The following is a 13521-nucleotide window of genomic DNA, read 5'->3' as shown; positions in this document are numbered from 1 at the left end:
ATGTTTCCTTACTATCTTGGGCTGGGAAAAAGTCACCTATCTCTCTAAACCAGTGATTCCCAACGTGGGCGTTAACGCTCCCTAGGGGGCGATGGAATGTTCCAGGGGGCGGTAGAAGCTACGGGTATAACATAGGATCCTATGGGTTAGATTGCGTTGGGGGGGGCGATGGGACAAAAAAGGTTGGGAACCTATGCTCTAAACCGTCCCACATGGGGGCCAAGTCCTGAAGTTAAGAGAGGCTACTAATGTCTCTACTTCAGTGCCTCACGCCACAGTGCGCGAAATAAGGAAGGCAGGGTCGTGTCTCCAGTGGTGTAGATGGTAGCATGCTTGCCCGGTATGCAAGACGGCCTAGGTTCGAGAGTCCCGGCGGAGACAAGATGACTTTTCTTTCCGAGTTCACCTCAGCATAATATCCAGAAAATAAAATGTTTCCTTAAACAGAGAACACTCTATTCACTGGGATAATCAAAGCGTTGTAATATCTCAAGCACTGTTGATTCCATTTCATGTCCGTATTAACGAGTGCCTGGGGGCATTTTATAGTTTTAGTTAAAATCATTTTAAAAGGTGAGTTAAAAATTAATTGATCAAATATTAAATTTTCGAATACAAAGGCAACAACTGCCAAATTGCCCACCGATGCGTCTGGAAAAAAAATATGGATGTGAAATGTATCTAAATATTGTATTTAGATTTCATCATAAATTTACTATCACAAGATGCATTTATCATCATATTTATATTGTCGTTTTTATCATGGCAAATTAAAATTCGACATTGAAGGGTTCGGTGTGGCGATCTCGACTGTTCCATGCTTTCCTACTGGGAAAGTCACCAAACCCAACTTTTTTTTTTAATTTCACAAATTCAGACATGTGTTATACGAATACAAACATGTGTTACACGAATACAAGTATGTAGTACACAGATCTAGAAATGTAGTACACAGATCTAGAAATGTAGTACACAGATCTAGAAATGTAGTACACAGATCTAGAAATGTAGTACACAGATCTAGAAATGTGTTACACAAATACAAATACACAAAAATGGATACACACATAATGCAACAGACACTTTGTAGCCTCAAGGGACTGAAAAGTTCTTCCAGCAGGCCTAAAGGGGAGAGAGAGAATAAGCTATAGAATATTTTTTCTTTCTCTTGCAACAGCATTATTATATCTATTAGATATGTGTTCACAAATGTATTTTCGCTTATCTATATATATATCTGAATAATGTTCACAATTAAGTTGTTTTTCGTGAAGCTCAATATAATACAACCATCGTAGACCACTATTTATTATTATACTCTTTTGCTCTTTCAATACTTTCACCTAAATGGTTTTGTAATCTACGCGTCTGACGAAGTCAAAAATCTCGTGATTTATGTTTTTATTATTATTAAATTGATTTCCAGTGTGAAAAATGCTTAATATCTTAGGGGCAATGAAGGAAAAGCTCTTTTTATATAATGTTTTATTTGGTTTTGGTACTTGATAAACTCGATTATATCTATTTGTAGTTCTATTTCGATTTTTCGTTAAGTAATTTTCATTTAATCGTGAAAGTTTGATAACTCTGTACAAAAAGTTTTTGTCTCAAAGTTAGAGTTTTTTCAATAAGTTGTACTATAGGGGCCGTTCAAGTATTACGTACGCAAATTTTCAGCCATTTTTGACACCCTCCCCCTTGTCAGCAAAATTTCGTCATCACTGCCCCCTACCTATTAACGCATATTGGTTAAAATTTCGAAAGAGATAATACCTGTATATGTTAATCGATTTCTGTTAATTTCAATGCTATTTGAAGGGTAACAACTCAAAATTTTTCTTCAAGAAATTCATTGCAACCCACCCTTTGAGCCATATATGGTAAACCCTTGACCCGCAGACCAAATGTGGTCCTGAAGGTTATCTGATCTGGTTTGCTCCCCTCAAACCTAATTTTGCAAAAACGAACTAAGCGGCACATTTACATGACCAGTGGCACAATTCCAGAGCATTTAAGTGGCCCGTGGCACATTTTCAGATCACTGAGGTAGGCCTCAAATATCACTTTCACATTCAAAGATCATCTATGTAACCCGCGAAACAGTTCCAGAACACTTAAACGATCCGTGGCACATTTAGAGATCCCTTTGAGTGACAAGTGGCACAGTTTTAGAGCACTTAAGCGGCCCCCAGTGAGGTTCTACATATCTCCCAAGAACATTCCCAGATTACTTAAGTGATCCGTGTTATAATTAAGAATCACTTGAGTCATGTGTGGCACAGTTCCAGAGCACTTAAGCGTCCCGGAAACATTTCCAGAGCACTTGAAGGATCCGTGAAACATTTAGAGATCATTAAAGTGGCTCTGTAGGGCAGAGTTTTCCCAACGTGAAAGCTTGCGCGAAAACCTTGATGGTAACGAGGCTATTCCGCGGAATTCTTAACAAATTTTGAATATTTCTTCAATATACAGGGTGTCCTAAGTGTGTGCATTCGCTCTGCGAAACAAGAATCCTAACTTGCAGTAGATAAAAGTGTCAAAAAATACATATATTTGTGAGTTACACACATACTGTGACCATATGATCCATATTATACGGGGCAGAATTAATGAATTATTTTTTCATAATGTTCTGTTATTTTATCATAAAATTAACATTTTTTAATAAAAATGTAAATTTTGTCAAATTTTCTAAAAAAAACTCACTTTGAAAATTTTAAATCGTGAATTTGTTATTTTAACATGAGCTATGGATCAATGAAAATGTTTTTTTTCATGTGGTCATCCTAGTTATGCACATAGCTTCAGGATAACGAAAAAAACATGCTCATTTAAATTTTCTTTTCTCCTCCACATTCATTTTTCTCATTTTCAATAAACTAATTAGACCGTTACGTATACAGTCCACAGCCGATCCCGAACGGCTTTTTTGTTTCTCACCGAGAGGGGTTTGAACGACAAACGTTTGGTGTGCATACTTTCTTCAATAGCAATGTGATGTGCTGTTTGATTATCATGGCGATCATCATAAAAACCACTGTAAAGGACAAAAGAGGGTGAGAGGGTCAGTTCCTTTTTATCAAAATTAGGTTTGGGATCGCGGGCCATATTCAGGCAGTGAGCCATGGGTTGAGCTATATGCTATACATTATACGTAGATTTTTCGCCCCACATGGTGCATTCCAAGTCCTTTACAGAGCTGCATCGCCTACTTTGGGATACATTGGTCAAAAAGATCCCATAGCTCCATTCCACATGTTATAAAAGCTCTATAACCCCTGCCTATAAAGGCCAGAATGCCCTGTTTTAAACTTTAAATTGTTATAATGGTCACGTGAACATCGGATCTAATGCCTCATTTCCGGACTCACGACCATTCACCTAAACATTTCGTATTCGAATTTAAGCGAGTGTGTTTACCAATGTCAGTTTCCAGCTCACACTGTGTAATGACTCGCAATGCATCATTACTGTATTCACTGAAGAATGAGGGGGAAATCTCTGTTCGTATGTCCCGTGAAAATGGACAACCAGCGGCGTACGTACCAAATATGTACAAACGATAACTCTCTGGGAATATGGAAGCGTGACATTTGTAGAGGTTTCTTCTACGTAATTGATTAGGAAGGAGAGAATATGCGTGACAAACTTTTCGCTTCATAAATGAATATTCTAGAACTTGACGCACGCGGTACTTTTCCGGAGCCCCTTTAATGATTTATACCTCATCATCATCATCATCATCATCGCTGTCTCCAAAAGCCAGGACTGACTTCTTAATGAAGTGGAGTCCATCGCAACCAATTACGCTGTTTTCTCCTCTCCCCCCCCCTTATAACGTCTTTCGCAAAAGTCTCTGGAGAAGTATATTTCTCAGAACCCTCGGCTCTTCGCGAAAACTCGACAGAATAACTTATGGCTTCCGTTAACAGCTGCCGAAAAAGTCTTTAAAAATTCCAATTTTAAATTTCTATTATAAATTACCGGTAATTTATTCTTCTGTGCGCAGATCATGAGACGATCGCCTCCTTTATTCCGTTTTCATGAACGTGGAAACTTTCGGATAATTTTAGAGTCGGGAAAGAATTACCGTCCATTCAAATTTAATGAACCATAAAGTTATTAATAAGTCAGTTCCAACTGCTCGCGATATGGTATCGAGAATCGCATCGAAAACGCGGCGTCGACGTCACGTTGTCATTGAGATATCAGCGAAACCCTTTTGATAACTCGATTGCCATCACTTTGGTGACACTTACTCGGTTACCGCCGAAGATTTATTCAATTCATTATAAAGACCAGGGATCGCCAATTCCCTCGTGAAAGGTGTTTCCGAGATTTCTCCCAAAAGGGGGCAGTGAAATCACGCTCTCACTCTCATCAATTTTATTATCATGTTTATCCTATCTGATAGCATTAATGAACTTAGTAATTGGATATTTAGGAGAAAAATAAAGAAAATTGCTCAATGTATAGATAATTTTTCAGTGACTTGGATAGAGATGAATGACTTTCATCAAATAAAGGCATGGGAATAATTTTATGTAATGTGAAAAAGCTAAAAGTATAGGATACACGTATCTTTCCACTGAGTTCAGCTTTTACTGTAAATTCGAAAGATGTCAAAAAGATCTGAAAGACCAACTAACTAATGAAATTGTGTAATCGCATTTGTTTTAGCAAAACATCCACACGTTTCAAACTCGGGAGATGGATTTAAGGCACCCAGAGGAGAGGGAAGGCCATGGGTCCCCATAAAGGAAGGGCTGGCAGGGCCCGGAACAGTTCTCATTACTTTGTGCTTTTTCACGCTATAAATTAAGTACAGAATGGGGCCCGTGAAAGATTCCAGCCTAGGGGCGCCGCTCAAGGATACGGGGGCCATGGGGAAGGAGTCATCGTTTTTGTTGAAAGTGACGTCTAATCGCGTAAAAAGCAGGATAGGAAACACCAATTGGGTACAGTGACACTACTGACGTCAAGCGTAGATCTGAGATATACAAGGTGGACAAGTCACTCTTTCAAGAAGCTCTAGATACATGTGTGGCAGCACCTACCAACACGCATAATTGCACAAACTTTTCTGAGTGCGATAGATGTAATCTAAATAAAATGTAAAATCTCTAAGTAACGTGAACCTTCGATGGACTAACCGCACACTAACCCCGGTTATATTGTCATACGCCAATTCACCACCTGCGGAGTTGGGTGGGAAATGGAGTCGCCATCTATAGGTGGTCGCCCCAGGCTCGATAGGGAAATGACTTGTTTTCGACGTTCTCCCCACCCCCCCTAACCCGGATTCGAATCCAGGGAACCTGAATGGTGGATGATGAGCATTTCACCACTGTACCACCAGGGCGCACACTTGATGGACTGACTTCAATTAATATTTATCGCAATTATTCGTATAAAAGAGGAATTTTTCATTCGGCAATAGATTAATACGCATCGCGATCATTTCAAAACGGATGAATATGTGCATTACAATTATTTTGCAATAATCATTGTAATTATATTCAGATATGCAATATATGATTACTTAATTTTCCTCGCCGTATTTTACTAGCGAACCCTTGATACCCCATAACGAACTCTAAGAGACCGGAGAAACCATTTTATTATAACGAAATTTATTTATGAAGGAATTCCAGGTTTTTGTGCTTTGATCCTACGTAACTCTCGCACCATAAATGAGGGTAAAATGCGTTTTCCGTTAGTTTATGCTGTTCTTCCCCAGTTTTTCTCCGATTTTTGAATTCATATATCTCAATGAATATTTCACTTAGAAACGTGGATTTTTTTTTCCTGTTGCCATCAGAAAAGACAGGGCAACAACTTTTTAATAGGGTTCTCGGGCACAGGGTGTCCGTATGAAAAGTAATTTCAATAACTGTATAAACGTTTACAACATGAATGACTTATCTCAGAGCCACACGCTATTTGCATACTCTTTTTTCTCAATTGGAAGTATGCCTCTAGGATCAACGGTTCACCAGTGATTTGCGGTGCGTGCTGTTAGCTATGCGACCCGTACCGTACATACATGGTAAGTAGATGTTCAGCTGGGGCAAGAAAAGGGTCCAAAGATGTCATCTTCAAAAAAATTAAAGTACATTCATCTCACCCAGAAACACTTAAAAACAAAGAATTACCGGCGGAATACAATTATTAAAGCCACAAAAAAAAATAATTAAAAATAACAACAGGTGGCTACTCATCACCTGTTGCGTTTCTTGGCAGTATCTATAGAAAAAAATTACTTTTCCTTCTTTCTTCAGAAGCAGATGGCTTTGAAGAACTACTTTTTAGTTTTTTGCGCATGCGCACTGCAAATTTCCCTACACATCAGCCATTCGCGCAATTGATCGATCTAATAAGAATCTTGAACGAATTTAAGGTACAATGTTTTGGCAAGAAAAATCTGGCTTAAATCTATTTAACGAATCAGCGATAAATATGGTAATCTTGTCCTATTCTAACCACAACTCAGGAAAAAGGAAGAGGTGGGGAAATGTAAAAGGAAAAAGCATAATAGATAATACAGTCGAATCCCGTTTCAACGAATACCGTTGTAGCGAAAAAAAAAATCTCGTTTTAAAACTAACACTTTTCCAATCCCCCAAGACAAGTTTACCTAAGAGCAGGTCAAAAACGTGAAATTCTTTTATAAATAAATTTCGTTATAACGAAGTGGCTTCTCCGGTCTCTTGGAGTTCGTTATAATGAGATACGACTGTATAGGTTAGAGAGTTTTTTTAGAGTCCACTTTTCACACTCAACCTACGTGTTCTAGATACTTGTATGAACGAAATAGTAAAAATACACATTATGAAGAAAAGGGAGAAAGAAAAAGCAACTTTCGTAGATAATAGGGTCGCTATAAAGCTTCGCGATGGTTGAAAGAGGGGGGGGGAAGGCAGCATGGAGAACTTGTTTGAATTCATTCCACTGGTGTTTGGATGTAATATTACACCCGTGATCGGAAAGTGTTTTAAATCCATTCTTGGCCTCTACTGGCGTTCAAAATACTAATATTTACACATTTTTTCTTTTTATGAGTGACCCATAATAATTATATACAAATACAAATACAACGCCACAACAGGCAAATTGCCCAACGAGATGGCTGAGTTAAGAACATCATGGATCCCCGAGCCCCTACCTACTACTGCTACCCACACATGCACCCCCCCCCCCGCGGAACCCCCCAACGAATCGGTACATGCGGGAATGTGCGTGTACGTGTAGTGCTACCTGACGTAAAGTTTGTTTCTGTGTAATGCTTGTTATGTGTTGTGCTGTCATCTGCCCCCAGTTTTACAAACTATGAGTGAAGTGTTATGGTTGAATGATTTACCGTTGTAGGACTGTTGCTCTCTGTGGCGAGACTTTTTAACGGGGAGATCGGCTCGCATTTGCGCCTTGAAGTTGGGAACCACAGAAAACCAACTTCAGCCGACCACCACTGTGGGGTTCGAACCCGGATCCTCGCATCACGAGTCCGGCACTATAACCACTCGACCACCACAGCGGCACATATTTTGATATTTTTGTGCATATTGCGATGAGTAGAATTATTGGTAATTTTTTGGAAACTTTATGAGAATGACAATTTTGGACCCGTTCCTTTTGAGAGTGTTGAGGCTTCTTTTTTTTCATATTTTTACTGCCATTGTGTGATAAATAAAAAGTCCTAATAGGTACGTTTCCAGTTAGCAAAGCCTCTCACGATCCTTACTTTGAGAAACACTGAAGCCACAATTCAATGCTGATTTCAAATAGACCTGGATCTACAACGATAAAACATTCAATCATAACACTTCACTCATAGTTAGAAAAACTGGTGGCAGATGGCAGCACTACACATAAAAGCATTACAGAGAAACAAAAAAAACTTCACGTCAGGTTTCACTACACGTACACGCACATTCCCGCATGTACCGATTCGTTGGGGGTTCCGCGGGCGGGGTGCATGTGTGGTGTAGTAGGTAGGGCCTCCAAGAAATGGCTCGGGGATCCATGATGTTCTTAAGTCAGCCACCTCGTTGGACAATTTGCCTGTTGTGGCGTTGTATTTGTGCAATTCTATGCTGATCGCAAATGTACTTGGATCTAAAATTACATGCTGATTTCAAATAGACTTGGATCTACAATTTAATGCTGATTGCAAATAGATTTCGATCTACAATTCAATGCTGATAACAAATGGACTTGGATCTACAATTTAATGCTGATTGCAAATGGACTTGGAGCTACAAAGTTACAAATCAATGTTGAATTTAAGCCAAATCTATTTGCCATAAACTTGGATATCAACAATTTATTGTTGATTCTACGAGTATTGAGATTTAGATCTACGATACGACATTTGCTCTAAGAATTATTTAAACTTGAATTCATAATACGATGCTGGGTCCACAAATACTTTGGCATTGATCTACAATCCCATGCCGATTCTCAAGTATTTAGACTTGGGACTACAATTCGAAGCTTAGTTTAAGAGTAATTCGAACTTAATTCAATACTAATTGTAAGTAGACTTAGATCTTCAGCTCAACGTTCTTTTTCTACGAATACCTAGGCCTGGATATACAGTTCGATGTTGGTTCTAGCTATGAGTTACAATCTGTTTTCATCTAACATCTTCATTTCGGAGATGACTATAAATCTGAAGTCGTAGATATTGCGGCTTTTAAAGATAACTCCCTCTGCCTAAAAGATGATCAAATTCATTTCTTCTGCTGTGGGAAAATTTGCTTCGCACGTCTTTTTTCCTCCTTATTTCATTATGAAATAACAATGAATACAATATTCAAATAGAATACAATTCAAATAAAATAACCTTCTCAGACATTTTTTTTTATGAAAATCACCGAGATCGATATAAACTAATCCGAAAGAGTTTTCAATTATATCTCTATCTTCCGAATTTCTGTTATGGAGAGAGAGAGAGAAAAAATTAATTTAAAATATAAATTAATGAACAAAAAAAACTCAAAGAATAATGCATTAGGTTTCTGAAAGTAAATCCTCGCAACACTTAATTGGAGAAGATATTTAAAAAAAAACGCTAATTAGAAATAAGAAGATAATTAAGAGGTAATTAAAATTTAAATTCCCTTAAGGTAGGGTTAGGCGAGATTTTTCAATTAAATCAATTTAAGGAAAGTTTTTAATTGAAATCTCATTATAATGAGAAAAAAATGTATCTGTTTTTCTCCTTGTATTTTTTTTATTTTTAATTAAGGAAATTGAAGTGAGATGTAATTCCAAGAAGTAAACTTTAATTTCGTAAATTTTATTCGTAATGGACTAATTATTGTTATGATTTCTCTGCTATGTAGCACTGAAAGTTTGTTGAGAAAATGTTTAACATTTTTATGATTTTTATCTTAGCATAGATATTACATTCATGGGAAAGCTAATTCGTGGATGTACAATTCAATGCTGATTATAAATATACTTGGATGTACAATTCAATGCTGATTGTAAATAGACTTGGATGTACAATAGGGTGGGTAGAAAAAAAAATGAATTTTTTATTTTCAAATCGCTATAGTGCGGAAACGTTGCCTCCTTTAATAAGCAGAAAAACGACGTAAAAATTTTTAAAATCAATTGACATCTTCCGGTCGCGCATCGGACTTGAAGTTTATGGAAATTGACGAAATATCGAACATTTTTGTTAAATTTTTTAATATTAGATAAAATTCTATGATTGACACGCAAAAGTTTGTTACGCTTATTTTATGGTTCAGTAAAGTAAAATAAATTAAAGCATCATTAATATTTCAATGTTTATTGGTTGCGCAGCGTGTTTGAAAAACAGGAATTTACCAAAAGTTTCATTGTGCAGCTTTTCGCCCGTTTTGTTACAACAAAACGACCCAGAATTCATCACAAGGAGGTTGTTGCATGTCCAGTTTCACCCACACGCAACCCAATCAACCATCCGAAATAGGCGTGTGCGTATAATTTATATTATATATCTCGAAACTAGTCATCGAAATTAACACGTTCAAAATATGACTTTTTGGAGAAATCAGTCATAACTGATCTTGATAATAGCGTAGATCTGATGTACACTCAAGCTTCTCATGTCTATACACTTTAGTTCGGGCTTCGGTAACAAGTTTGATGCATCTCTCGACTGTCTGAGTCCGTCGGATAAACCTTTCGATGCCTCTGAGGTGGTTAGTGTCGGAATTGATGAATGATATAATATCATCTCATACTTTCCGTAGCATTGGGGGAAGGATAGAAGGATACAAGAGGCAAGTATTCCGGTTAATAATTCCAGTGTCTCCGGAAGCTTTAAAGTTTTTCTTACGTAGCATGAAGTGTCTAATCATCTTTCTGTCTACTTCTAGAAACCAACAATCGACAGATTCATACTCCAACACAGAGAGCTTCCACATTCAGTAAGCTGTTATCAAATGTGCCCGGAAAAATATTTTGGCCCTGTAGATGCGCCATCTATAACTGTGGTTCCCGACTTCGAGGCGCGAATGCGAGCCGATTCCCCTGTTAAAAAATCTTGCTATAGAGAGCAACAGGCCTACAACGGTACAAATATTCAACCATTTCACTTCACTCATAATTTCAAATTTAGATGACAGAACTAAACATTCCCGCACAACTATAAATACGGCTCAGATTGTCAGGTGCACATATTTTGTTCCAGACTCCGTAACGAAGCTGGGCTGGAAGATATCTCGACAGCAGGATAAGACCGATGGCAGAGTCCTGACGTTCATTGATTCATTGCACCATCTATATGCGGAAAAAATATGACGGAGAGGAATTTCGTTGAAATGGAGTAGATGCACGATTCACTGTATTGGTCTTTCCACGTGCAGTTCACACGTGATCCAGTCAGACTCAGACAGTTGAGAGATATGCCTAAATTGTTACCGAGGCCTCAACTAAAGGATGTGACATAGAGATAGCTACATCACAGATCTACGCTATTATCAAAATCAGTCATGCTTGATTTCTTCCAAAGGTCAGACCACCGAATTCTAGTCAATTGTAATAACTATTTTTCAAATATAGTGTGAATTGCACACGCCTAGTTTGGATGGTTGATTGGGCTGCGTGTGGGTGGAACTCGACGTGCAGCCACCTCCTTGTGATGAATTCTGGGTCGTTTTGTTGGAACAAAACGGGCGAAAAGCTGCACAACGAAACTTGCAAAAATTTGGTAAATTCCTGTTTTTCGAACACGCTGCGCAACCAATAAAGATTGAAATATTAATGATGCTTTAATTTATTTTATTTTACTGAACCATAACATAAGTGTAACAAACTTTTGCGTGTCAATCATAGAATTTTATCTAACATTAAAAAATTTAAGAAAAATGCTCGATTTCATCAATTTCCATAAACTTCAAGTTCGATGCGCTAACGGAAGATATCAACCGATTTTAAAATTGTTTACGTCGTTTTTCTTCTTATTAAAGGAGGCAACTTTTCCGCACTATAGCGATTTGAAAATAAAAATTTCGTTTTTTTCGACCCACCCTAATGCTGACTGTAAATAGACTTGTATCTACAACTCAATGCTGCTTACAAATAGACTTGGATCTACAATTCAATGCTGATTGCAAATAGACTTGGATCTACAAATCAATGCTGATTACAAATAGACTTGGATCTACAATTCAATGCTGATTGCAAATAGACTTGGATCTACAAATCAATGCAACTATTTGCAATGGACTTGAATACCAACAATTTATTGTTGATTCTACGAGTATTTAGATCTATGATTCGATATTAGTTATTTAAACTTGAATTCATAATACGATGCTGATCCACAAATATTTTGACATTGATCTATAATCCCATGCCGATTCTACGAGTATTTAGACTTGGGACTACAATTCGAAGCTTAATTTACGTGTAATTTCGGACTTCGATTCATAATTCAATGGTGATTCTAACTAGATTCAGATCTATAATTCAATGCTAATTGTAACCTAGACTTTGATCTAGACCTCAACCTACTTCACCATATTACCACCACGACCTACTCTGGCCATATTTCCATTAATGAGTTGGGTTGGAAACGAAGGCACCATATCTATTGGTGGTCGCGTCACATTCGTTAGGAATTATCTTATCTACATTCTCCACGGATTTGAATCTGGGACCGTGATGGCAACCTTCACGGCGGTAGACGAGCATTTTACCACCACGTCACTCGGGCGCACGAATACCTAGACCTGGATCTACAATTTGATGTTGATACTGCAAACATTTGCACTTGTATCTGGGATTCGATTTTGGTATTCCACGACTATTTAAACTTTAGTATTCAATGTTAGATCTAACCTGATTTGGATCAACGATGTGTGTGTGTGAGAGAGAGAGAGAAATTCAGTGTTGATTCTAACTGCACTTGGATTTAAACTTATATGCCGATTTCAACTAGACTTGGCGTTTGTAATTCAAATCTGATTCTACGAGTATTTAGACAGCGATCTACAAGTCAATGTAGATACTACGAATATTTGGACTTGGATTTTGAAGATTGTTTCAACCAGAACAATTTGATTCAGATTATACTAGTGCTCAGACTTGGATACACAATTCGATGTTAATTCTAGCTGAGTTCCAATCTATTTTCAACTAGCATCTACATTTCGGGGATGACTATAAATGAGCTAAGATCTACAGATCGAAGTAGATTATAACTTAATTTCAATTCAAAGTATTAAATGCGCGCGAATTATAACTAATTTGGATCTATAATTCAAAGCTGGCGATTACTTGACTAGGATCGAGGTATATTATTGGAAATCTACCAGACCCAAGAAAAATATCGTTATACAGTCGCGCTCATTATAATGACCCCACGTTATAGCGGCCATTCCATTACAACGAGCGGTAGGATGGATAAGTCCCAAATGTTTTCATATGACGAACAACCTATGTTTCTCCTCTCGATGAAACGACTTTCCAATATAACGTCCTTTTCCAACAGGACGATGGAGGTCTTTATAACGAGCGTCGACTGTACACAGTATTGTCGCTACACGGAACTGAAATTTAATCGCTTCAATAAAATTTATCCCTCTTATCTCGTTATTTATTCACTCTGTTCAAGAAAACGCCCAAAAATAATTGGGAATCGACTGCAGAAATTCCCGTTAAGTGTTGAAAGGATTAGTGCACTCACATATCGTAATAACAACAGCAGCAACAACAACAACATTGAGTTTGGGTTGCGCAATATAGGCATCATCGTCTTCTATGTAAGGCAATGGACAAGGACGTTCGGAAGACTCGCCCTTGACAGTGACGCTGTCACGGGTGCGGGAGATAACATTAACGCATGTTAAACACGCTCGATATACAATAACTTCAATTTTTGAAACGTACATTAAAATTCCCAACACATCCCCAATGTGCACCGGAACATCACTGATAAATTCCAATCGCTTTGGACGACGGAAACGACAGTTATTTCCGATATATCGCAACAGATGGTCACGAATTCGGCCATGAAACAGT

The sequence above is a fragment of the Pholcus phalangioides genome, unplaced genomic scaffold (assembly GCF_987345545.1).
Source record: "Pholcus phalangioides strain wild (caught in Gottingen) unplaced genomic scaffold, Ppha-v1.0 ptg000008l_1, whole genome shotgun sequence".
Lineage (NCBI taxonomy): Eukaryota > Metazoa > Arthropoda > Arachnida > Araneae > Pholcidae > Pholcus > Pholcus phalangioides.
The sequence above is the reverse complement of the archived record's forward strand: the minus strand, read 5'-3'. Positions refer to the sequence as shown.